A 23,314-nucleotide genomic window follows, 5' to 3' on the forward strand; every position below is an offset into this window, starting at 1 on the left:
ATAGCACAAACGCCCCTGCACAGCACAATGATAGGCAAAACCAAAACACTATTACGTATACTTCATTTTAACAAATTCATGTTTTATACAGCGATCAAAATTTGGTAACCCATCAGTGAAGGGTAAACAATGTGAGGTGGCGTATCACTGTCTAGTCTAAACCACTAGCAGCAAATAAATAGAACGTGGCCCAAACTAATGGTATAAATGGTCAAAGTGAGGAGGGTGTCCGAGACAACAGGCAGCGTCTATGTAGAGAGTCTGGTCTCTGGAGGGCACAGCCTCTGTCTCAGGAGGCAGCTGCTACTCAGCTCAAGCCAACTGCCGCCACGCAGGCATGTAGACTACATACTGCCAGATATTGATTTTTCCAAGAAAAGCTGGATATCCAGAATTGTGTTGAAAACCACTCAAGTTTAAGATGTTGGCTTACAGTTTGAAAAAAAACTTTATGGCTCCAATATTTTGGCTCCTTCTTCGAAATTCATGGTCTGGAGATTATAATGAGGGCAAATGAAGAGGCTCCAAAAAGATCAAATTCAGGGTATACTCAGTACATCAGATGGAGTATTGGGGACACTTGGGATGAAGCTAAATGATAATGCCCTTGGAAGAGGCCAGCAAGTTTCAGGATGGCCCTAATAATGATGACAACATCATGAGGACAGCAATAACAAAAAAATCATAACAAGCAATTCTATAGGGCTGTATTTCAGACACTCTCCTATATACAAACACATCATCTCAACAATCTTATGAGTAGGTATTATTATTACCCTCACCTCACAGATAAAGAAAATGAGATCAGTGAGATCAAATACCTTGCCTGAGGATACAGGACTAGTGAGTACTAGAGCTGAGATCTGAACCCAGACAGGCTACTACATCTAGAGGCCATGCTCTCACCCATCTCCTGTATCACGATTCCCATGTTTATGTCTGTAGGCATTAAACGCTGTCTCTCTCACCAACTACACTTGGAGACAAAATATATTTCATCAATCTAAGTTCTTAATGGCAAGACTTAGATAAGAGCTAAAACAATGCTCAGTGTACTCTGCCTAAACACGTACAGAAGTAGAAGCATTTTTTCAAAATGAAAATGTTAACCCCTACTCTCTAGAAATTATGTAGGTCTAACCAGACTCAGACCTTTTTAAGTTGGAAGTTTTACTTTCCTAATGATAGTTTGGGCTTCTGTTTACTTAAAAATACCAACAAACAGAGGTAGATGTCATACTCTCTGGTGTTTACGTCAAAAGGCATACAAAACTGCCCTCTGACCAGAGTGGGAACTATGGCGAACAATTCTAGAACCCACCAAAGACTTACGGAGTAAAGTTGTCCTACACATGGCAATTGCACAGATGCTGCACATGGCACCATCACTACTAAAATTCCTTTAACTATGAGTATTGGAAATCCATAACAACTTAAGCAAGCAAAATCATACTTCAAAACAGCTAGGATGTAAATTAACTTCACATTTCATTTCATTATAAAACAAGAGCGCTTGCTATAACAAATTCTGGGAAACTGGTAATTCTGAGATGAATTTTAAAAAGAAAACTCAACTTTCATCTTTAACGGGAGGAGCTCTGCATTTGCTCTCCTTGAAAAACCCTATTTCCCATTTCAGAATCAAGAGCTCTGAAGAATGAGTTCTGTCATTTTATTCTTACAGATCAAAAATTGGTCCAATATTATAAAAATTTATAGACTATTTAGAGATAAAAATGAATTGACAGTATTTTCAATATCATTACCCCAAATCTGCTCAGAAACCCAAACAAAATCTACTTTAAAAATAGAAATTTAAACTGAATGAGCTCTGCACATTCAGAGAGTGTACAGAGTAACAAATCAATTTAACAAGATGCTAAAATACAATATGCACATGCTAGCAATCATTTTGAAGAAGGCACTAAAAAAATCAGTCCACGTCACTTTATGTTGCAGTCTAAAACACTCATATTTTCTACTTTCTCTCTCTAGTCAATACTGTTCCAACTTTTTTGATGAAGCAAAAAAAAAAAAAAAAAAAAGATCTCTCAGAACACCAGGCAAATATGCATAAATCATGGTGGTACACCCAGGAGGATGTTTGAAATGAACAAAAAATAATCACTAGCAACAATAAAATGGAAGGATTCTTTAAAAAAGTAGTTTTTAGATTTTAATTGTTTGAACTGTTAAAGATGAACAGGAAAGGATACATGCAAAGCCAGAGAGATACTACTTGACACTAATTCAGTACTTCCTTTAGAAAAGAATAAAGCTCAAATCATATCACCAATGTTAACAGAACAAAATTCTAAGCCTTACAAAAGGTCCCCCAAACTACAGTCAACAGCCCACTCCAAGTGCTATTTGTCATGGAGAACTACAGTGTAACAAACAAACAAAACATTTAACCTAAACGAAAGTCTACTGGAGTTCACTGTAACAGGATTTGAGCTATAATTAAATTTGATTAGTTTGGTTCAAACCTCAAGTTCAAAAGAATTATCAGCATGAATGGATGAAAAGCCCTTTTACACGGGCATTTTGAAAATATGAAAAGGGCTGACACAGCAAGCATCAAAGACTTTAAAAGCAATTGACCCTTCCCAGAGCAAAGGAGAAATGCTAACAGCTGAAACTCAGATGCTGCGTGCAAAGAAAATAAAGTTCCAGATGGTTCAAAAAGCCTGGTATTTTATTAAATATTAAATGCTATTATTTTAAACCAGATTTTGCCCAGGAATAGCCAAATGTGTCATCTATAAAACGTGAAAAAGAAGTTGGATTCCACCCCCTTGAAAAACTGAAGCAAATAAATACTCCCCTTACCAAAAACTGCTAGCCTTTTAGGAAGAAGGTGCTGAAGGAGTTACAAGACATTCAAACAACCATGATGTTTAATAAAAGAACAAAAACAAAAAACACCTGTAGCTTAAAAATCCAAACCTGTTTATATGAAGAAAAGACTTCACAGAATTTATCGTATTACTATTTGACGATATTTAATTCTTACTCTATAATAAAGGATGGTTGAATATACCCACACATGCACGCACATACACTTCCCCCTGACTTACTTTATATTTTTGGTGTATTTCAAAAGGAAAGTAAAAGCAACCAGCATAGTAAATACAGCCTACAGAAGCATGTCAGTGTCCAAGGGTTAACAGATTTTAGAAGCACTTAAAAAACAGTATTAGAGAATTATATATGTAAAATTTGTTAAATGCATTGTTTTAAATATATATATATATGTAATGGAAATGTATTTATATGTATTCACACATACATACCAAACGAACTGTGTATATAAATGTATAAACATATATATATAGTGTACCTAGGTACATGTTGTACATATGTTTACACACACAAAACCACGGGTCTCTCTTCAACAAAAGGAAGTTAGTTTATAGGAAGTTCAGGTTATGTACCCTGAATTTAGACTGCACCTTAAAGTGAGTTTTTACGTTAAAAGTTTTCTTTTACCATGCTTTATCTATGTACTTTGGGACTGGGGGTGGGGGGAGGCTGTTTTTCACAAGATGGAACATTCTGTGCCAAATGAAGCAGGTGTGAGATAGCTCAAAGATAAAAGCAATTCTCCAAATAACAGCGTCATCCTGTAATGCTTTCTTGACATGTGCAATTTTGCTACTCCTCTCTTTGAGATTTAATACAAAGCACTAGGTTTGTGATCTTTCCTAATGTAGATGAGTAGTCTGATTGGTGCTCATTTCTACTGGTTTTTCGCAATGAAAAAAAAATCAATTCAACACTGATCTCACTTAAAATGGGTAAGAAGGCAGCCACAGCAGACAGGCTACTGTATGCCCTAAATGCCCCTTCCTTAAAGCATTTACTTTACAAGCAGAACAACTGTTGATGGATTTCTTCTATTCTGAAAACTATTTCAAATTCATTAGTTTTAAAATACCTCAATCCCCCACCTAAAAAAGAAAATTCCACGAAGAAATCAATCATATTGCTTACTTTCTTATCTGTTAAAAAAAAATCATGCTGAAGGTGACATAGACCCATCTTTAATAAATTTGTCATTATATTAAAAATTTATACATGGGGCGCCTGGGTGGCTCAGATGGCTGAGCGTCCAACTCTTGGTTTCGACTCAGGTCACAGTCTCCGGTTGTGGGGTCAAGCCCGAAGGCAGACTCACTGAGATTCTCTCTCTCCCTCTGCCTCTACCCCTCCCTGGCTCAGGCATGTGTGCGCAACTCACTCTCACTCTCTCTTTCTCTCAAATAAACAAACAAAATCTTTAAAAAAAATTTATACACAACTTTTGACAAAAGGTTTTACTGGAGCAAAAAAGAAAATATTAGCCACTGGCTTCTGTAGTAATATCCAACATTTCATTTTTCTCCTAATTTACTAAGTGGTTACAGAATTTAAGCTTGTTTTCTTTACTTCAAAACAGAACAAGAAAAGCTTTTAAGTGCACTTGGTATCACCCAGTCCAGTGGTTCTCACACTTGAGTGAGCATCAAAATCACCTGGAGACCTTATAAAACATGGGTTCTACGACCCACCCCCCAGTTTCAATTCTTAGAATTTATATTTCTAAATGTCTCCCAGGTATTGCTGCTGCTACTGCTGTGGGGACCAGCCCCTGAGAACCAATGATCTAGGCAATATTTTCTTTCTCTTGATAATTAGCTAAGTGGGTAAAGGGGAAAATGAACACCGAAACATGGTATATGGTATACTCCATCTTTAACAGAAACAGACTTTTAGTCTTAGAATTAAAAAGAAGTTAGCATAAAGAAAATTTAAGCCAAGCAGAATACACATGATCTAGTTCAAGATTCTGTGAAGAGCCAGATAATTACTATTTTAAGCTTTGTGGGCCATGCAATCTCTGTCACAGCTACTCAACCCTGCCATCACAGTGTGAAAGCAGTACAGATGAGACACACACGAATGAGAATGGCTGTGTGCCAATAAAACTTTATTACAAAACCAGGCTGTGGTCCAGATTTGGCCTACAACTTTGCCAACCATTTTAAAAATGAAAAAACCAACGCCCACGGAGGTTAAACAGCTTCAAAAGGCACAGGATGATAAGTGGCATATTTACAACTAGAACTTGGGTATCCTAATGCTTGATATAGTAAAGAAGCTACTGTTACGGTATTATTTTGATAAAAGCCACAAATGAAATGTCTTGTAAAACCTTATGTTTTTAATAGCCAAAAAGAAAAAATGACTTTACTAAGAATATATGTGATACTATCTAATTAACATAAGACATTATTATTTAGTATTTCTAATATTATTTCTAAACAAGAGGGTTTACACAGTGGAGGACATTCCCTGAACTCGTCACATGGCGTCCTTTTATCTGACACTGCGCTGGAGCAAGGCCTGCGAGCCAGCCTTCTGATCAGGGACTGTGGAAGATGGGGACTCCAGGGTCTCTCGAGTCTTACCATCTTAGACTTTCATGTTTCTCATCCTGTCCTCCATTCACTGGATGCCATTCCTTACAAAAATTATTCCCAGTGATATTAAAGTTTTGTCACATAAAAGCCAAAAGAGGTAGTAAATTATGAAACCTAAGTTAAAAACAATGTTTTGTGCGGACTAGTAGGCTTGGTCTCAATTCTAGTTATTAGTTATTAAACAGAATACTTAGCTAATAAAAATAAAGCAGACAGGTTTATCTTTACCACAGACAGCTAAACACATGTAATTATATGTATATACATATACAAACATATAAGCAATATATGTGTATGTATGCATAGTTGCACACTACTCTTTATGCTTTCATAAATGCCTAGGCTTTTACTCTGAAAACTGACATATGAATAAGTGAATCTATTTTAGCAATAAAGTTAATTTTACGCACTACCTTACTACTATTTATGCCAGTTTATAAAAAATAGTAAAGCCTGTGCACACATACTATGAAAAATAAAATAGTCCAGCTTTACCTATCAAACACAAACTCAAAAAAAGCTTCTCTAAAGTTGTGTATATCCAATTTAGGGTAAGAATGATGAGTCCTAAATCTGAGACAAAGTTTCAGACATGTTTGATGTATCCTGAACCATGAGTGAAAAAGCATCTGTTATTTACAGATCAAAGCAACCCTGAGTATCCTAAAACAACTAGAGTGAAAAATGCCCAAATCTAATTTCATCCCTGTCCACATGCTTCTTTGAACTAATAATTCAGAGAACTGGTCAGTATGTTGAACTAATTAGCATGCTTAACGCTTGCCAACTTTGATGGCTCCAATTCTTTAAGAACTAGAATATTAAAACTTGTCTTCAAAACACACACACACAAGCAAATTTGGGAAAATGCAAAGGTTAGTCCAAGCTAACAAAGTCACATAGGTTGAATAATGCCTCAAAAAGTCCCAAAAATGAGTGGCACCTACTAAATACTCTCTAAGCTTTGAAATGGGTTGTAAATGGCTTCGGGGTTTTGATTTGCACGAAATGAATTCCACATTTTTTTCTGTATCCAGTCGTTTTTTAACAAAGTCAGCATATATCTAACTTTATTTCAACATAAGGAATTAAAGTGTTCCTGATAAGAGATTAACATTTTTTTCTTAACTCCAACGAGAGTAAGTTTATTCAAGATTTTTCAAGTGAAATCCCACACATTAAGAGCCAAGAGCAAAGCCTATGCCTTTACAACTCACATATTTGAGTCTCATGGACATATTTGCTACCTAGATTTTCCTAACATTTACTTCAGGTAATCAACGAAACACCCGCAGTAAACAGGTTACTGAGTATTAAACAGAGAATGTTAATTAGATAATACCTCCATGATATTTTTTGGCCTACTACCAGGTTGACTTTTTTTTTTAATTCTTCTATTTAATAGTGTTGATGCTCTAAGAAGACCCATTCCTTTAATTTACATGAGAACATTGCACAGACCCTTTCAAGCAAATTCCACCTTGGCTTGCAATTCTGTTTTTCCTCTCTAACTTGAGGCAAGGGTTAGTTATTAAGAAAAAAGAAAAAAAAAAAAAATGAACAAAGATCCCAATCCCAAAGGAGGTTCACCACATGTGATTACAAGTCCAAACTCAGTGTTTTATTACCACTTGAAGTATAAGGTAAAAAATATTCTTACAAGGCAGTCAGCACACTTTTTATTAAATGCTTGCCAATATCAACACATCAATTCCATTACTCTCCTCTTCCTTTTTCTAAGTTTTATAAAAGGATTACCCAAAATTGAACTCATCCAGAGACAGGGATTCACTCCCTGACTATTCATTTATTTCTATACTTGAGAGTACTTTAGCAATTTCACTAGCATTTTCAACTACTGATGAGCTGCTTCACAAATGCATATACAAACCCTTCTACACACAAATAACAGCAGCTCTCAGAGGGTAGAATCTTCAATCTCTTCTGTCTTATCCACACACTGTTAAGTCCTTAGCTCTGTACCCTGCACTTACCCTGTACACGTTTTCAGGTATGCTAAAAACCACTGGGTAACCACCTCAGAAGCAATATTTTTCTCACAGCCACAGTGAACTTCTTTTGAGCTCCAGGGTACAAAGAATATTTCTGGGACTTCCACATTAAAAGTTTCACATTAACTCTGAGGTTTGCAGACTTGCCATTCTAAGAAGGCAGCACTAGACTAAGAGTCACAGAGTCTGGTTCTAGGTTTATCTTCATCAAAATAAGCAGAGTGATCTTAGTAAGTCATGTGAGGTCTTGTATTTTACAGGACATTGTAAAGAGGACAACTTTCAAAGAAAGATGCTTCATGCTTGGACAAAATAAAATACACAGCACCTCTGCCTTCTTCAAGTAATAAATGTCAACATTATTTATACTATATGGCAATGTAACAGCAATTAAAAAAAAAAAAAACTAGTGGCCCAATCTATGTACGGAAGTGATACTAACCGTATGCTAAATCAAAGTTGGAAGAGAAGTGAGCTTCTATCCCACTGATGCATACATACTAAAGGTAGATTAAGAGAAAGTAGGTTGTTCTTTAAAAAATGAAAGAAAAAGGTAAAAGATACTTAAGTTTTGGAATGTTCTTTTTATTTTTTTTTAAGATTTATTTATTCATTTGAGAGAGCGAGAATGAGAGAGAATACATGAGAGGGGGGAGGGTCAGAGGGAGAAGCTGGCTCCTCGCTGAGCAGGGAGCCCGATGCGGGACTCGATCCCGGGACTCCAGAATCATGACCTGAGCCGAAGGCAGTTGCTTAACCAACTGAGCCACCCAGGCGCCCTGGAATGTTCTTAAATCAGTCTTTCCTAACAGTTTTTCTTTTTTGGGGGGGGTGGGGAGGTTAGACAATGTCTTAGGGGGAAAAAAAACAATGGAAGACATGTAGGCTTCAGGAGTTTCCTTAGACAGCTCTTCCTCTCAGTTAAAGAAAGAAACAAAGGGAAATGTCTTTGAAAATCAAAACACCCTCTTTCAAGACTGGGGTGGTCAAAAATATGAACACAAATACTTGAGTAGGAAAAGAAAAACAAAGACTTTGCTGACACATAGCAAGAAACCAATACAAATTTGTTCTAGGTATAGACCCACACAAATATGGCCAACTGATTTTTCACAAAGGTGCAAAAGCATTCCAATGGAGAAAAGACAGTATGTTCAACAAATGCTGTTGGAAGAGGACATCCATATGCAAAATAACAAACACTGACCTAAACCTGACCCCTTAAGTAAAAATCAATTCAAAATGAATCATAGATGTCAGTGTCAAACATAAAACTGTAAAACTTCTATAAGAAAACAGAGAGGGGCGCTGGGGTGGCTCGGCTGGTTAAGCATCAGCCTTCGGCTTGGGTCATGATCTCAGGATCCTGGGATGGGGCCCCAGATCTGGCTCCCTGCTCAGCGGGGAGTCTGCTTCTCCCTCTCCCTATGCCCTTCCCCTTGCTCATGCTCTCTCTCTCTTTCTCTCTCTCGAATAATAAAATCTTTAAAAAAGAAAAGAAAACATAGGAGAAAACCTTCATGACTTGGAATTGGGGAGAGTTCTAAGACCTGACACCCAAAGCACAATTCATAAAAGAAAAAAATTAATAAACTGGACTTTGCCAAAATTTAAAAGCTTTTATTTTGTGAATAATACTGTTCAGGGAACGAAAATACAAGCTATAGATTATCAGAAAATATATGCAAAATAATATAAGTGACAATGGACAAGCATCCCAAACATAAAATATTTTCAAAACATTACAATAAGAAACAACCCAATTAAAAAATGGGCAAAAAAAAAAAAAAACCTTGAAAAGATACTTCACCAAAGAATATCTAAGGACAGCAAATATACACATGAAAAGATGTTCAGTATCATTAGCCAGTAGGAAATGAAAATTAAAACCATTATGAAATATCATTAGGCACCTATTAGAATGGCTAAAATCCTGCCAAAAACAAGTATTGATGACTGAGAGCATATATTACTAGTGGGAATGCAAAATTGTAGAGCCACTACATAAACTTCTTATAAAGTTACCAGAAACTTACCATCGATCCCATTTCTGATTTACCAGCAATCCCATTCATGATTATCTACCCTAGAGAAATGGAACTTATGTTCAAACAAAAACCTATACAAGAATATTGATAACAATTCTTTTCCTAATGGCCCCAAACTGGAAAGAATTCAAGTGTCCTTGGATGGGTCAATGGATAAACTAACTGTGGTGTATCCAAACAATGGAATAATTAAAAAGAACAAACTGTAGATACAGGCAATGATTGCGTTGACTCTCAAAGGCATTATGCCGGGTGACAGAAACTAGTCTTAAAGGTTGTATATTGTATGATTCCATTTAAATAACATTCTCACCAAGAAAAAACTACAGTAATGTAAAACACATCAGTCACTGACAGGGATTACTGGTAAGGACATGCATAGGACTACAAAAAAAGAGACAGGACAAGGGAGTTTTAGGGATGATGGAAATGTTTTGCACCCTGACTGTGCTGGTGGTTATATGAATGGACACATGTATTCAAATTTATACCTCTGTACACCAATAAAGTCAATTCTAACAATATGGCAACTTAAAAAATAAACAGTAACTATTTGTTGTTCTTGCCTGAAATAAATATAGGGAAGTGGGAAGGAGGTATAAAAATAATGTATTTCATTAAAAAAACAAAAAAACTTTGTCCAATAAAAATGCCTAGATGCAATAATACACCTAAAGTCAACATTTCGGTTTCTAAATATCAGTCCCTACTAAAAGCAATCAAGGGCTCCTTAGAAAGGGGGCTCATTACAGGACCAGGACACCCTGTTACAACAATAAGGAAGTTCTTCAAGATTAATGGGGGGGGGGGGGATATCCTGAGAACAGAGTAGTGGGCTTGAAGAGGCTCTCACTGGCCAAATTTGGGACAGTTTGAGAATCAGAAAAGAATAATGCTAATGGCTTATAGTTATTGAATAAAAAAGAATCCATGACTATTGTGATGGTTTCACATATCTATGAATAAAATAGATTGCAATGAATTATCATTTTAAATGAATGACTTATATGGTACATGCTATATCTCAATGAAGCGGTTAAAAAAAAAAAAAAAAAGAATCCATGAGTCCATATGGCCATTTTTAAAAAGAGCTGAAGCTGGAGAGGGGCAAAAGAGGAGTAGAAAAGGAAAGCTTCATTACATAAGACTGCTAGCTAACAAATTCAGAGAAAAATGATAGTATTAGGAAAATCATCATTTTGCAATCACCAACATAATAAATGCTTCAGGCAAGAAGCATCCACAGATGTTATAACTATTGGGTGAAAGATTATTGGGGAACAGGATAATCACACAGTCTCAAAATATTACCCCATAGATTACTTCTTAGGAACAAAAGAGAACTGAACCTTTAGAGTACAGAAAACTAGAGAACACCAACTTAATCAAATGACTAAACTTAGCTTCACCAACTGGGGGGACATCACGTGTCTCTTCGTATAATGCAAGATGAAGCACCCAACACCATCCATGCAGTATCCAAGTACACACACACAAATTTTCAACCAGAGTCTCATCACAAGGAAATGAGACAATCCAGATTATGGGGCTGTTTATAGAACAACTCTACAATAATGTCAACGTCAAGGGGGAAGAAAAAAAAAGGTTGGGGAAACCTAACAACCAAATGCAGTGTGTGATCCTTTACTGGATACTGGAGAAAAAAGTTATAAACTTTTATTATTGGGACAACAGTGAGTATTATAAAACTCATCATATATTAGGTAATTAATGAGATCATAATTAACATATTAGAAATTTTTTTTTCTTAAAGATTTTATTTATTTATTTGAGAGAGAGAATGAGATAGAGAGCATGAGGGGGGGAGGGTCAGAGAGAGAGGCAGACTCCCTGCTGAGCAGGGAGCCCGACGTGGGACTCGATCCCGGGACTCCAGGATCATGACCTGAGCCGAAGGCAGTCGCTTAACCAACTGAGCCACCCAGGCGCCCATAATTAACATATTAATGTTAAATTTCTTGGGTATGATAATGGTATGATAGTTAAGAGAAGCACAACTAGGGACACCCTGGTGGCTCAGTCGGTTAAGCACTGGACTCCTGGTTTCGGCTTCAGGTCATTATCTCGGGGTCATGGAGATCAATCCCAGCATTGGGCTCACTGGGAAGTCGGCTTGAGATTCTCTCTCTCCCTCTGCCCCTCCCCCACCTCAAAAAAATAAAATTTTTTTAAAAAGAGAAGCATATGTGAATTGTGCAAGACTGTTGAATCTCAGATCTGTACTTCTGAAACAAATAATGCAATAATATGTTAAGAAAAAAAAAAGAAGAAGATAGCAGGAGGGGAAGAATGAAGGGGGGAAAATCGGAGGGGGAGATGAACCATGAGACACGATGGACTCTGGAAAACAAACTGAGGGTTCTAGAGGGGAGGGGGGTGGGAGGATCATTAGCCTGGTGATGGGTATTAAAGAGGGCACGTACTGAATGGAGCACTGGGTGTTATGCACAAACAATGAATCATGGAACACTACATCAAAAACTGATGATGTAATGTATGGTGATTAACATAACAATAAAAAATTTTAAAAAAAAATCCCCCAGGTACAGATGAAAATAAATAAATAAATAAATAAAATAAAAAGAGAAGCATATCTCCATTCTTTTTTTTTTTTAGGTGGAGGGGCAGAGGGAGAGGGAATCTTAAGCAGGCACCACGCCCAGTATGGAGCCCAACACGGGGCTTAATCTCACAACCTTGAGATCAACCATGACTCCATTCCTAGGAGACATATAATAAATATTTAATGAGGAAGTATCAGATATCTGCTACCCACTTAAAATGTTTCAGGAAAAAAATAGAAAAAGAAGGCTAAGGCAGATAAGGCAAAATGTTCATCACTGAATCCTGGGGAAAGAATACATATTTTAACTTTTCTATAAATTGTAGTTTTTCAAAAGAAAAAGTGGGAGAGGAAGAAGAAAAGAAAAAGGTGCTACTATTCACTCTAAAACCTACTCATTCACACTCCCAACAAAGAAAAAGAAATATATACATTGTTATAAAAAGAGCGTAAGTGTTTAAAAAATTCAGAGCCCAACTCTGCCCTCTATGAATTGTGTTATTTAACACAGACCAAGTTACTTACACCACTGAGTGTCAGTTTTCCCAGTGGTATTAAATAGGCAAATATCTGTTAGTTCATAAAATGGCTTATAAGATAGTGACAACTCACTACTTACCAAGAGGTTACTATACTTGCACCAGGCCCTTTGTTTCATGTTTTCACTTGGTCGAAACTAGTCCAAAACTTAATGGTTGAGATGTATTATCTACACAACATACAATTTTTTTTTTTTCAAATTCACATTCAATGTCTGTGGGGATGAAGAAAAGAACCTTTGTAAACAACTGTGTGAACCAACAGATAATTGGCAAAAAGTGTAACTTTCATAAGATCTTGGTTGCTCAAGAGAAGACATATCACAGTCTCCTTTAAGCACAGACATTACTGATACCTTCTACCAGGCCAAAGACATACTTAATTTACCCTATAAAGAACAATAAACTTCAGTCCGAAGTGATTTTTTTTTAAAGATTTATTTATTTTAGAGAGAGAGCAAGCAGCATGTGAAAAGAGCGTGTGTGCACATAAGTGGGGAAAGGGACAGAGGGAGAAAATCTTCAAGCAGACTCGCCACTGAGCACAGAGGCCCATGCAGGGCTAGATCCCACAACCCATGAGATCATGACCGGAGCCGAAACCAAGAGGCAGACATTTAACCAAGTGAGTGACCCAGAAGCCCCTCCAAAGTGATTTTTAACTTGGCTGTTATTCCATTCTCCCAAAGAGAGAGATGGATAAACACAGATAAACAACAGGGAAGATTCATAACATGTGGATCAAGGTATAAGGGAGCTTTATTAGAATACTTGGTATCAGTTTAAAAGACTCCTACACCAAACATAATCACTTACCTCCCAAATATAATTAGGATCCACACTAAACTGATAAGATCAAAATGCTTCTCTAAGAATCCTAGTTCAATGACATAATTCCCTCCTACTTAAAAAAAAAAAAAATCGAGGAAACACACTTGAGCCCAAAGAATCCTTATGAATGGTTATCACCAAATGCTGTAAGTACTTTTGTAAATTGTATTAGGGACTGATAAATAGTTACTAATAGTTACATGACCAAAAAATCAGGATAAAATAAAGGCCTTAAACAAATGATTCATCATGCTTTTCATTAGATGAGGATAGTAAGGCCCCAGGGATGTAAGCCTGTCAGAGGGAGAGCTGTGGTGGAACCCAAGCAGTCTGGCTCCAAAGCCCAAACCCAGAACCACTATGCTCTAACACCCCCAGGAAGCAGCAAATCCAACCCAGGAAGGCAGTGCAAAGTCCAGACACGGTGAGTGACCATACCAGGTGAGGACAGAATGATGGAAGTTTCCAATCTTCCCAAGGGAAAAAGAAAGTCAGTACAAAAAACAAAAAGATTTTGAGGTTGTCACACTTCAATATATGAAAAAGGTAAATAATGCAACCCCACCCCCAAAGAAACAATTAGAAACCTCAAGTAGAAAAACAGAAAGTTCATGCCCCAAATGTTCAGCAAATTAAAACATGAGATAAACTATAGCAACTGATGGGGGTGTCTGGGTGGCTCAGTCGGTTAAGCGTCTGCTTTTGGCTCAGGTCATGATCCCAGGGTCCTGGGATCGAGCCCTGCGTCAGGCTCCCTACTCAGTGGAGAGTCTGCTTCTCCCTCTGCCTCTCCCCCCTCCCTGGGCTTGTTCTCTTTCTCTCTCTCAAATAAATAAAATCTTAAAAAAAGAAATTAAAAAAAAAAAAAGGAAATGCAGTTGACCCTTGAACAACACAGGTTTAAACTGCATTGGTCCCACTTACATGCAATTTTTTTTAAATATATATACAGTACAGTACTTTAAATGTATTTTCTCACCCTTAGATTTTCTTAACATTTTTTTCTCTTACTTTCTTTAAAAAAGTGTAATATATAAAACACGTAATAAATAAGATATGTGTTAATTGACTGTTTGTGTTATCAGTAAGGCTCCTGGTCAACAGCAGGCTATCAGTAGTTGAGTTTTGGGAGAGTCTAAAGTTATATGCACATTTCCCACTGCACAGGGCAACAGCACTCTTAACACCCACATTCCTTTGAAGGTCAACTATACAACCCCAGCATACTACTTGGCCAGGTGATCCTCTGTGAAGTCTCAAATAATACTAACCGTTCACCATGTTCAATTTTGAAAATCAATCCAGAAAAAAATCATCGAAGAAGTGACTGTGGACGAAGGACAGGGTGAAACTGACAGGCAACTTGACCAACTGGAGTAAAGTGCAGTGGGAGAGTCATTCCAGAAAGTGGAATTCTAAAGTCAAAGAGGGTTTGGTGGCAAAAAGAAGTAACAACCTCAACTCATAAACAGAAAGTTACAAGATGCTGAAAGTCTGTCGGGTAAAAAACACAGACACAAATACACGACTTAAAGTTTCTAAAATAACCAAAGTAAAATTTATGTAACCGGAATGCTAGAATGAGGTATGTTTGGGGAGGAGCATAAAGCAAGCTAAACCACATATTTCATTCCAAAGATTCAATAGATTGTATCTAAGACTGACAAATTAAGAAACAAATGTTTAAATATATTTTCCAGAAATATGAATGTAATAAGATGAACTAAGCACAGAAACAGTTGAAAAAGGTTATCTCTAGAGAGTGAGACTGGAATGGAGAAGGAAGACAGGAGACTTGCTTCTAAGCCTACATTGCGCACTGTTGGACTTGTTAGCAATTCCATGTAGCATTACTTGGATAAAGATAAAAAATGAAAGCATAAGTTTTAAGTTTAACTTGTCCTTATTCTAGAAGATCATTTAAAAAATAAAGTATTTCATACAATGTCTTCTAGCATTCTTTATGTTTCAGCTTTCTATTTTTTTTAAATAATTTCCAGACATTCATACAAGTCACTAACATAGTACAGGGAGTTCACGTATACCCCACAGCCAGCTTCCCCTGATGTTAACAACTTAAATAACCAGAGCATGGTCATCAAAACCAGCTACTAGTATTTCAGCTACACTAGTAGCTAAACTCTACACCTTACTTGAATTTCATCCGTTTTCTTCCCTACTACCCTTTCTGTTCCAGAGTCCAGTCCAGCATCCCACACTGCACTCACTTGTGTCTCCTGCTACGTTTGACAGTTCCTTCATCTTTATTTTTCAAGACCTTGACAATTTTGTATAAAGTCTCTCCATTTCAGTTTGTCTGATATTTTCTCATGATCAGGTTCAGATGGTGCACTTTTTTCGGCAGAAGATCAAAGTAGTGATTTTGTGCTCTTCTTGGTGCATCATATTGGGGGTGTTGGAAGTCAATATATCTTGTTAGTGATGCTGCTAACCTCAGTCACTTGAATCAGGTAGCATCTTTCAGGTTTTCCAACTGTAAAGTTGGATGCATAATGAGATATTTTTGAATAAAATAAGGTAATGTGTAATATTTGCTTCAAAATAATGGAAGGGGAGGGGTTGGGTCTGAGTACAGATGAAACAAAATTGGCCAAGAGTGGATACTTGTTGTAGCTGAGTGATGGGCCCAGAGAGATTCATTTTACTCACCTATTTTTGTGTATCTTTACATTTTTCCATGACAAAAATTTTAAAACTTCGAACCCAAATTAAAATCTGTGCATACATTTATCAAAAGATAAAACAAATTTATTTACTTAGGCACCTTGGATTGGAAAACACTATTTATTATGCTTGGATTTTCATTTCTTAATTTGAACGGTTTTTAAAGGTACCAGGGTAATCACCTCAGGAGCTTTCCAAATTCATGTAATGAAGTTTATGCCACCAACATTTAAAACACAGGCATTGTGCACCCTCTAGTGTGTTATTCTAGAATACAACTTCTATATCGGCAAACTCAATTTAAAAAGCCAAGTGTTTTCACAAAGGAAAAGAAACAGCCTTCTCTCTGGCCACTTTCTCCTTTTCCACTAGTCAATAAATTATCTGTTAATTACTTAGCCAAATACCAAAATCATTTCTATGCCAAAGATGATCAACTTTTTCCCGCTACTGTGTTGTTTTCTCAGAACACATGCTGAAGCCCATGGAAGAAAAGAGGACAGAGTCTGAAATCAGTCAAAGCATTTGTAAGCCATCTTCACAAACACTGGATGAAGGATGTTGAAACCATATTAGTTCCAATTTAGAAGCATCTGGTTGTGTTCTACTTGTATATATGGTTCCATTTCTACATTTCAGAATCCTAACCCTCAGAAATCGTGCTCCACTTCAATCCAACAGATTTGTTTCAAATCACTTTATTTTCCTGATTTACCAAAAAATTCCAAGAGGAATGAACACTGAATTTATCTGCAAAACACAAGCAGGAAGCAGAGTGTAACCAACGCAGGCTTTGGATCACACAGGCATGGCCTCTGCTTCCAGGTCTGCCTCAGCTTACTGATCCATAAAACAGGCAAACACCCTGGAGTTTCAGCTACAGCTTAGAAAAATATATGTAAATTATCAGAATTCAAACTGTAACTAACATCATATGATCCCAAGGTAATGTGCAACCAGGCAGTCAAACACACAATCATTTTCAATAAGTCCTTTAAATGGTTCCCTTCAACGACAAACCTGAATTACACATAAAAATTCTAGATTTTTCCTTCAAACTTGGTTTTCTTAATATTGTTCCTTAATACTCCTTATAAGATAATGTTCATTCAGACAGTAAGATATTATACACTACTCAGAATCTCAGGAGTAACTTCTGACCCACAGTGTTCAGTGTATGTAATTTGCCTATATCTGGTGAAGGATTTTCTTCATGAATAAGTTGTTTGCTATTTCCTACGTCATCTGAAAAAGTGTTTTAAATACATGAAATATTCATTGCAAAAACGCTTAACTAGAAATGACAAAATCAGAATAAAAGCTATTTGTGGAAGGCACAATATACCAGGATATATGGTAAAAGACAAGAAGAAAATTAACTTCATTTGAAGTGCAGAAAATTTATATGGCAGAAAACCACTACCTTGCCTGGGAATTAAGTGAGGATTCCACAACTCTTGCCAAATCCAACTTAGTCTGAGCATCTGCTAGAGATTTTAAATACCTAAGTACTTTAAAACCAGTCTACTTCTAAGAAGCAAGTATGATTAAGTCATTGATTTGTCCATTAAGTATTTTCTGAGTGCACTACATGTCAAGCACTCGTCTAGGTGTTAACAGAAAAAAACAAAACAAACAACAGGCACTTGCCCTCACAGTGCATATATTTTTGTTAGGGGAGGGAGGCAGGTAATAAGTTTATAAACAAGAAGATTATTGCAGATAAGGGTGCAAAGCTAGGGTACCAAGTGAGTGCTTGGGGCTGAGGCAGGCGCATTTCAGCTACAGAGGTCACAGTAGGCCCCTCAGAGAAGGGACATGTGAACTACCACCTGACGGGTAAGAGCTAATCATGCAGACATATGGGATAATACACACTTGTGAGCCACCATCCTTTATGAGCATCTCTATCAAAGCAGATTCTCTAGGCTTAGTCCTCTTTTCTTTTAAAGTCTTGTAGGCTCCTGGTTGCAGAGAACCTATTTTCCCCAAACTCCTGGCACTAGTGCCTACTTAAAGGTATAAGAATCGAAGAAAAATACTACTAACTTGAAATATTTTCCACCTTAGAAAAATTTATTTGCATATAAAGTGCAAAATGTACAGCTGACCACAGGGATTCAGATCATGGGCTCTCGAGTCCTTGGTTCCCTCCCTTACTGGATCTAAGACTTTGAGTGAACTACAAACTTAGTAAACCTCAGTTTCTACAAAGTAGGGATGTTTTAGGTTATTGGGAGGATTATATGCAGTATATGAAATACTGCATATGGGGGCATGTGGGTGGCTCAGTTGGTTAAGCATCTGCCTTCCGCTGAGATCAGGATCCCAGAGTTCTGGGATCAGTTCCCGCATCGGGCTCCCTGATCAGCGGAGAGCCTGCTTCTCCCTTTCCCTCTCCCCCTGCTTGTGTGCTCACTCTCTCTCTCTCAAATAAATAAAATCTTTTTTTAAAAAGGAAGAAAGAGAGAGAAAGGAAGGAAGGAAGGAAGGAGAGAGAGAGAGAGAGAGAAAAGAAGGAAGGAAGGAAGGAAGGAAGGAAGGAAGGAAATGCATGTGAAGAACTTAGTACCACGAGCGGAACAGGGTAAGTAAGCTATTATTTCAATTGTGATTTATATATATATATATATTTTTTTTTTTTTTTTTTTAAGATCTTATTTATTTGGGCGCCTGGGTGGCTCAGTCATTAAGCGTCTGCCTTCGGCTCAGGTCATGATCCCAGGGTCCTGGGATCGAGTCCCACATCGGGCTCCCTGCTCGGCGGGAAGCCTGCTTCTCCCTCTCCCACTCCCCCTGCTTGTGTTCCTGCTCTCGCTGTCTCTCTGTCAAATAAATAAATAAGATCTTTAAAAAAAAAAAAAAAAAGATCTTATTTATTTATTTGACAGAGAGAGAGACACAGTGAGAGAGGGAACACAAGCAGGGGGAGTGGGAGAGGGAGAAGTAGGCTTCCCACCGAGCAGGGAGCCCGATGTGGGGCTCGATCCCAGGACCCTGAGATCATGACCTAAGCAGAAGGCAGACGCTTAACGACTGAGCCACCCAGTGCCCCAGTGATTTATATATATTTTTAAGGAAAGTGTCTACCTACATATTTCAACAGAGGTATTCTGAGATCTTAACTTTAAAATTGAAACTGTATAAAAAATAAGTAACTTTGAAGTAAACTCTTGTTTTCAGAATTACAATTCAGAATTACAAAGGGACCACCATGTGATTTTTTTTTTTTAAGATTTTATTTATTTATCTGAGAGAGAATGGGAGACAGAGAGCACGAGAGGGGAAGGGTCAGATGGAGAAGCAGACCCCCCGCTGAGCAGGGAGCCGACGCGGGGCTCGATCCCGGGACTCCAGAATCATGACCTGAGCCGAAGGCAGTTGCTTAACCAACTGAGCCACCCAGGCGCCCCCACCACGTGATTTTTAAAGAAGAGCTTCCACAATGGTGCCCAAAAAAAACAAAGGTAGCAAAAAGAATAAGAACAGACATTACAGTTTACAGAACAGAATTAAATCTGCAAAAATTGTGGTCCAGACAAGTGTTCTGGACCTTCTGGACCTTCTGTGGTCCTTCAGAGGGTACCCAAGTATGGGATGAAGTGGGAGGTGTATGAAATGGTTTCCTTTCTGAAGAAATGGAACTTGAGCTAGAAAAACGTGAGAGGCCAGAATACAGCAGACACTGCAGGGCGATTCAGTAACAGCAGTCCCAACCCCGTTTGCCTGGCTTCACCTCCTACACAGAAAAGCTCCATACACACTTAACTTCCCACTCCCCATTCAACTCAGGAAGGCACTAAGACACCTGGTCCCAGAAAGCTTTTGTTTTCCAAGTACACAAAATGACAGGCTAGTACTGCCTCCAGCCCTTCCCCATTCTTCATGCTTAGAAGGGGGCCATGATGCCTAAAATGGAGCAGCCATTTTGTGACCATGAGTAAATCAGCCAGAGTATTAAGGTCAACCAAGTAGAATGAAAGGGCCTGTTTCCTGTATGCTCTCATTTAACCAGTATACCAGCCTCAGACTTAACTGACTACATATTTCTTGTTATAGAGGGAGGGGAAAAAAACCCTTATGTGCTACAGCCAATGTAGTCAGATTTTCTGTTATTTGTAGCCTCAATGCAATCTACACTGACATACAAAGATGAAGAGGATATTTCATATAGGATGAAAAACACAAACAACAAAGACAGAGGTCCTTCAACATAATGGCTTATGATATTAACAATTAAAATGAAAAATTAAGAGATCATTTCCACCTTTAACCAGTAGCTTTCTTATGTGCGTACATGGAAGAGTCAGGATACTGCATTTACATCCCAGTAACCCCTATACACAGGAACTGGTATCCCTTCAGGACAGCATGGCCACCGTGCAACAATGGAAACAGGCAGCATTTTCCAAACTGCACAAAGGAAATGTGCCCAAAGAATGAGAAAAGTAAATAGCAGCTGGTTTCTTGTAAACAAAATATGAGAAAATATGCACTGAAGGGCTAGAGTAATTTTTCTATATTAAGATAATTCTACTAAATTGTTCTTTCTGAAAATGTTTGTTTATTTAAGATATGATGAAAAACTGCAGGCTAAAATCCTTATTTGAGGAGTAATAATTTAAGGTTCTCAAAGAATGAATCATCACTCATTCTTCATAGGACATCTCTACAGTATAAAGTTATAATAATGTAAATGCAATTAAGGAACTCATTTTTATAAACCTCTGTGATTAAAGGGGGTATTTTCATTTTCATTTGTTTAATATTCCCATTAATAAGAATGTCCCATTACACATTTACTGAAAGCCTGGACAATAAAACAATGGAAAAATTCCAAAAGCAAACATTTTTTTTCTTTTCCCATGAAGCTAACATTATGGAATTTTAACAGATGTTCTGTTTGGTCATAGTTAATAAAATGAATTATGTAGGATTAAAACAGGGTTCAATATGTTTGCATTCGATTTTAAGCGAAAAACAGTTTCACATTCAAAGTTTGGAAAGATTTATAATCACCTTTTTCCTTTTCAGTGGAATTACTCAGATGTGGAAAATAAGTAAATTATTACAGCAATTAATATTTTTCTGATGAAACCAGTCTTATAAAAATGATTTTTTTCAAGGTTTAAGAAGAATGAAATCTTAGAAAACTATATACTCTTTGGCATTTTGTCAACTATCTAAAGCAAAGGTCTTATAATGGAGTGTATCGAAAGGCTGAGCCACCACTCTGCCTAATTCCCAGTCCCTCTAGAACAGCCTTAGCATTCTAAAGTGGTCAAGATGTCCAGCAGCATCTGAGTAAAAATTAATCAGACTTAAAGGAATGGAAAAACCAACAAATATTTACTGAGTGCTAATTTTTTGGAAGGCATTATGCTACAGCCTGTGCATGCTACAGAGAGGCAAAAATCCAACAGCCCTTTCCAAGGCAAATTCATATGGCGTCTGACTACACAAGGCCCAACAGAACTGAAAGGTAAGGACAAACCACAAGAGAAAGAAGGAAATCAAAGAAAACAATTTCACATAAACATACGCAGAGATAGATACACAGCAGTGACACCAGGAGAAAAACATCCCTTCTTATCAGATAGCACCGTTTTTCTCTTTTTACTATAATGAAAGCAGACACAGGCTGAAGGACCTTAAATAAGTAACAGAAGTTCTAGCTACAGTTGCTTCAAAACATCTTTCCATGGAAAACATTCAAGTGTTGCAATCTCAGTAAGAAAGCCTTCCTCTAAATGGATAATCTTACTTGGGAAATAAATTCCAGTAAATTATCAATGTGACCCAAAAGAGAATAATCAAAGAACTTTTCCAACATATTTACATTAGTAATTTTAACCAACTGAAACACCAATTAGGGCAACTCTACATTATTATAACCATTATGTTGTTTTTCCTACAGAAGTAGCCAGTGAATATAAAATCAGCTGCAGGTTGCAATTTGTTAACTGAACACAAAATTCCCCTCTACAAGACATTTGGATAAAACGCTCTCCAATTGTAGCTGAGAAGCTTTACAAGTAATACCAATAGCTGGCCTCTAACTGAAACACAGTTGTTACTCATCATCATGAAATGGCATTCGGATGTTTAAATACAGACTGATCAAGGTTGTATGGCTGTTCAAGGACCTCATAACCTAGAGTCAGGTTTCTTCATCTGAGTCCTCTGGCAAATCATATTGCTCTAATATTCTTTCGTAAGACTGCTGGGAGATTTCAGTGAGAACAGTCTATGCACAGTTTCTAGCGCAGATGGGCAAACTTGGGCTCAGAGAGGTTAAGCAACTTGCCAAGAGCAGACAGCTGGTCCAGGGCAGAGGTGCATTTCACACTTAGGTGTTATTCCCTGTCAAAAGCCCTTCCGGTTACTAAGCATACAAAACGCATCCCATGTGACAGGCTCTGTAGAAAGCCCTTCACAGGGATCGCTCCATCTCATTCTCACGAGGACTCTAACATAATTCAAACAATCAGTTCACAGTTAAGGAAATAAAACAGTTCTTGGATATATATCCATATGCCCAGGCTCAGATTTAAAACTAGAGTGAGGTTAGTTTTCACCTCTCAGATTGCTGGTACCGTTGGTAAGGCAGAGGTGAAGAGCTCCTACATCGTTAGCACAAGTGTCGACCAGTATTTCCATGCAGGGCAATGCGGCCATAACATCAAAATTATGAATGCCATACACATTAGCCAAGCAATCTCACTTTGGGTATTTAACCTGCAAACATCCTCACCGTGTACAAAATGACGTAAGAACGATAACACACACTGCAGCATGTGTGCAATGCCCACCAACAAGGAACTGGCTAAATAACCAATGGCTCGTGTACACAATGGAGTACTCTGCAATCATAAAAATGAGAGGGTGATCTTTATGAAGTGATAAAAAAAAAATCGCCTCCAAGATATTTTGGCTACAGAAACAAACACATGGCAGAACACCTAAGACAGGGTGTCTCTGGTAAGACACACATGAGATTTATATAGTATCAAGAGTCTGAGGGGCAAAGACACTGAGGGGCAGACAACAGAGCTGGAGTAGACGCTGAAGGGCACTCCCAAGGCTTGATTCCTAGAGGTGCTCATTTCCAGCCAGCGCATCAGGGGGATAAGATAGACAAGAAGGGTAA

At 37.6% G+C, this 23,314-nt stretch overlaps 1 long non-coding RNA gene across 4 annotated transcripts in view; it reads right to left on the bottom strand.

Annotated features, from left to right (window-relative positions):
• The window catches only part of LOC145721608 (uncharacterized), a 52,521-nt gene that overhangs the window by 23,452 nt on the left and 5,755 nt on the right, over positions 1–23,314 (bottom strand). For 2 of the 4 annotated variants that reach the window (XR_014145408.1, XR_014145403.1), the window contains exon 3: positions 12,729–12,863. The exons of 1 other annotated variant lie outside the window; for it this stretch is intronic. This is a non-coding gene — a long non-coding RNA (uncharacterized LOC145721608). Of the gene's footprint in view, positions 1–12,728; positions 12,864–15,707; positions 15,974–23,314 lie in introns of all 4 variants that reach the window. One more of the 4 variants, XR_014145405.1, reaches the window with a different exon arrangement.

The sequence above is a fragment of the Leptonychotes weddellii genome, chromosome 1 (assembly GCF_054177405.1).
Source record: "Leptonychotes weddellii isolate Sample4059 chromosome 1, ASM5417740v2, whole genome shotgun sequence".
In the NCBI taxonomy this organism is placed as follows: Eukaryota; Metazoa; Chordata; class Mammalia; order Carnivora; family Phocidae; genus Leptonychotes; species Leptonychotes weddellii.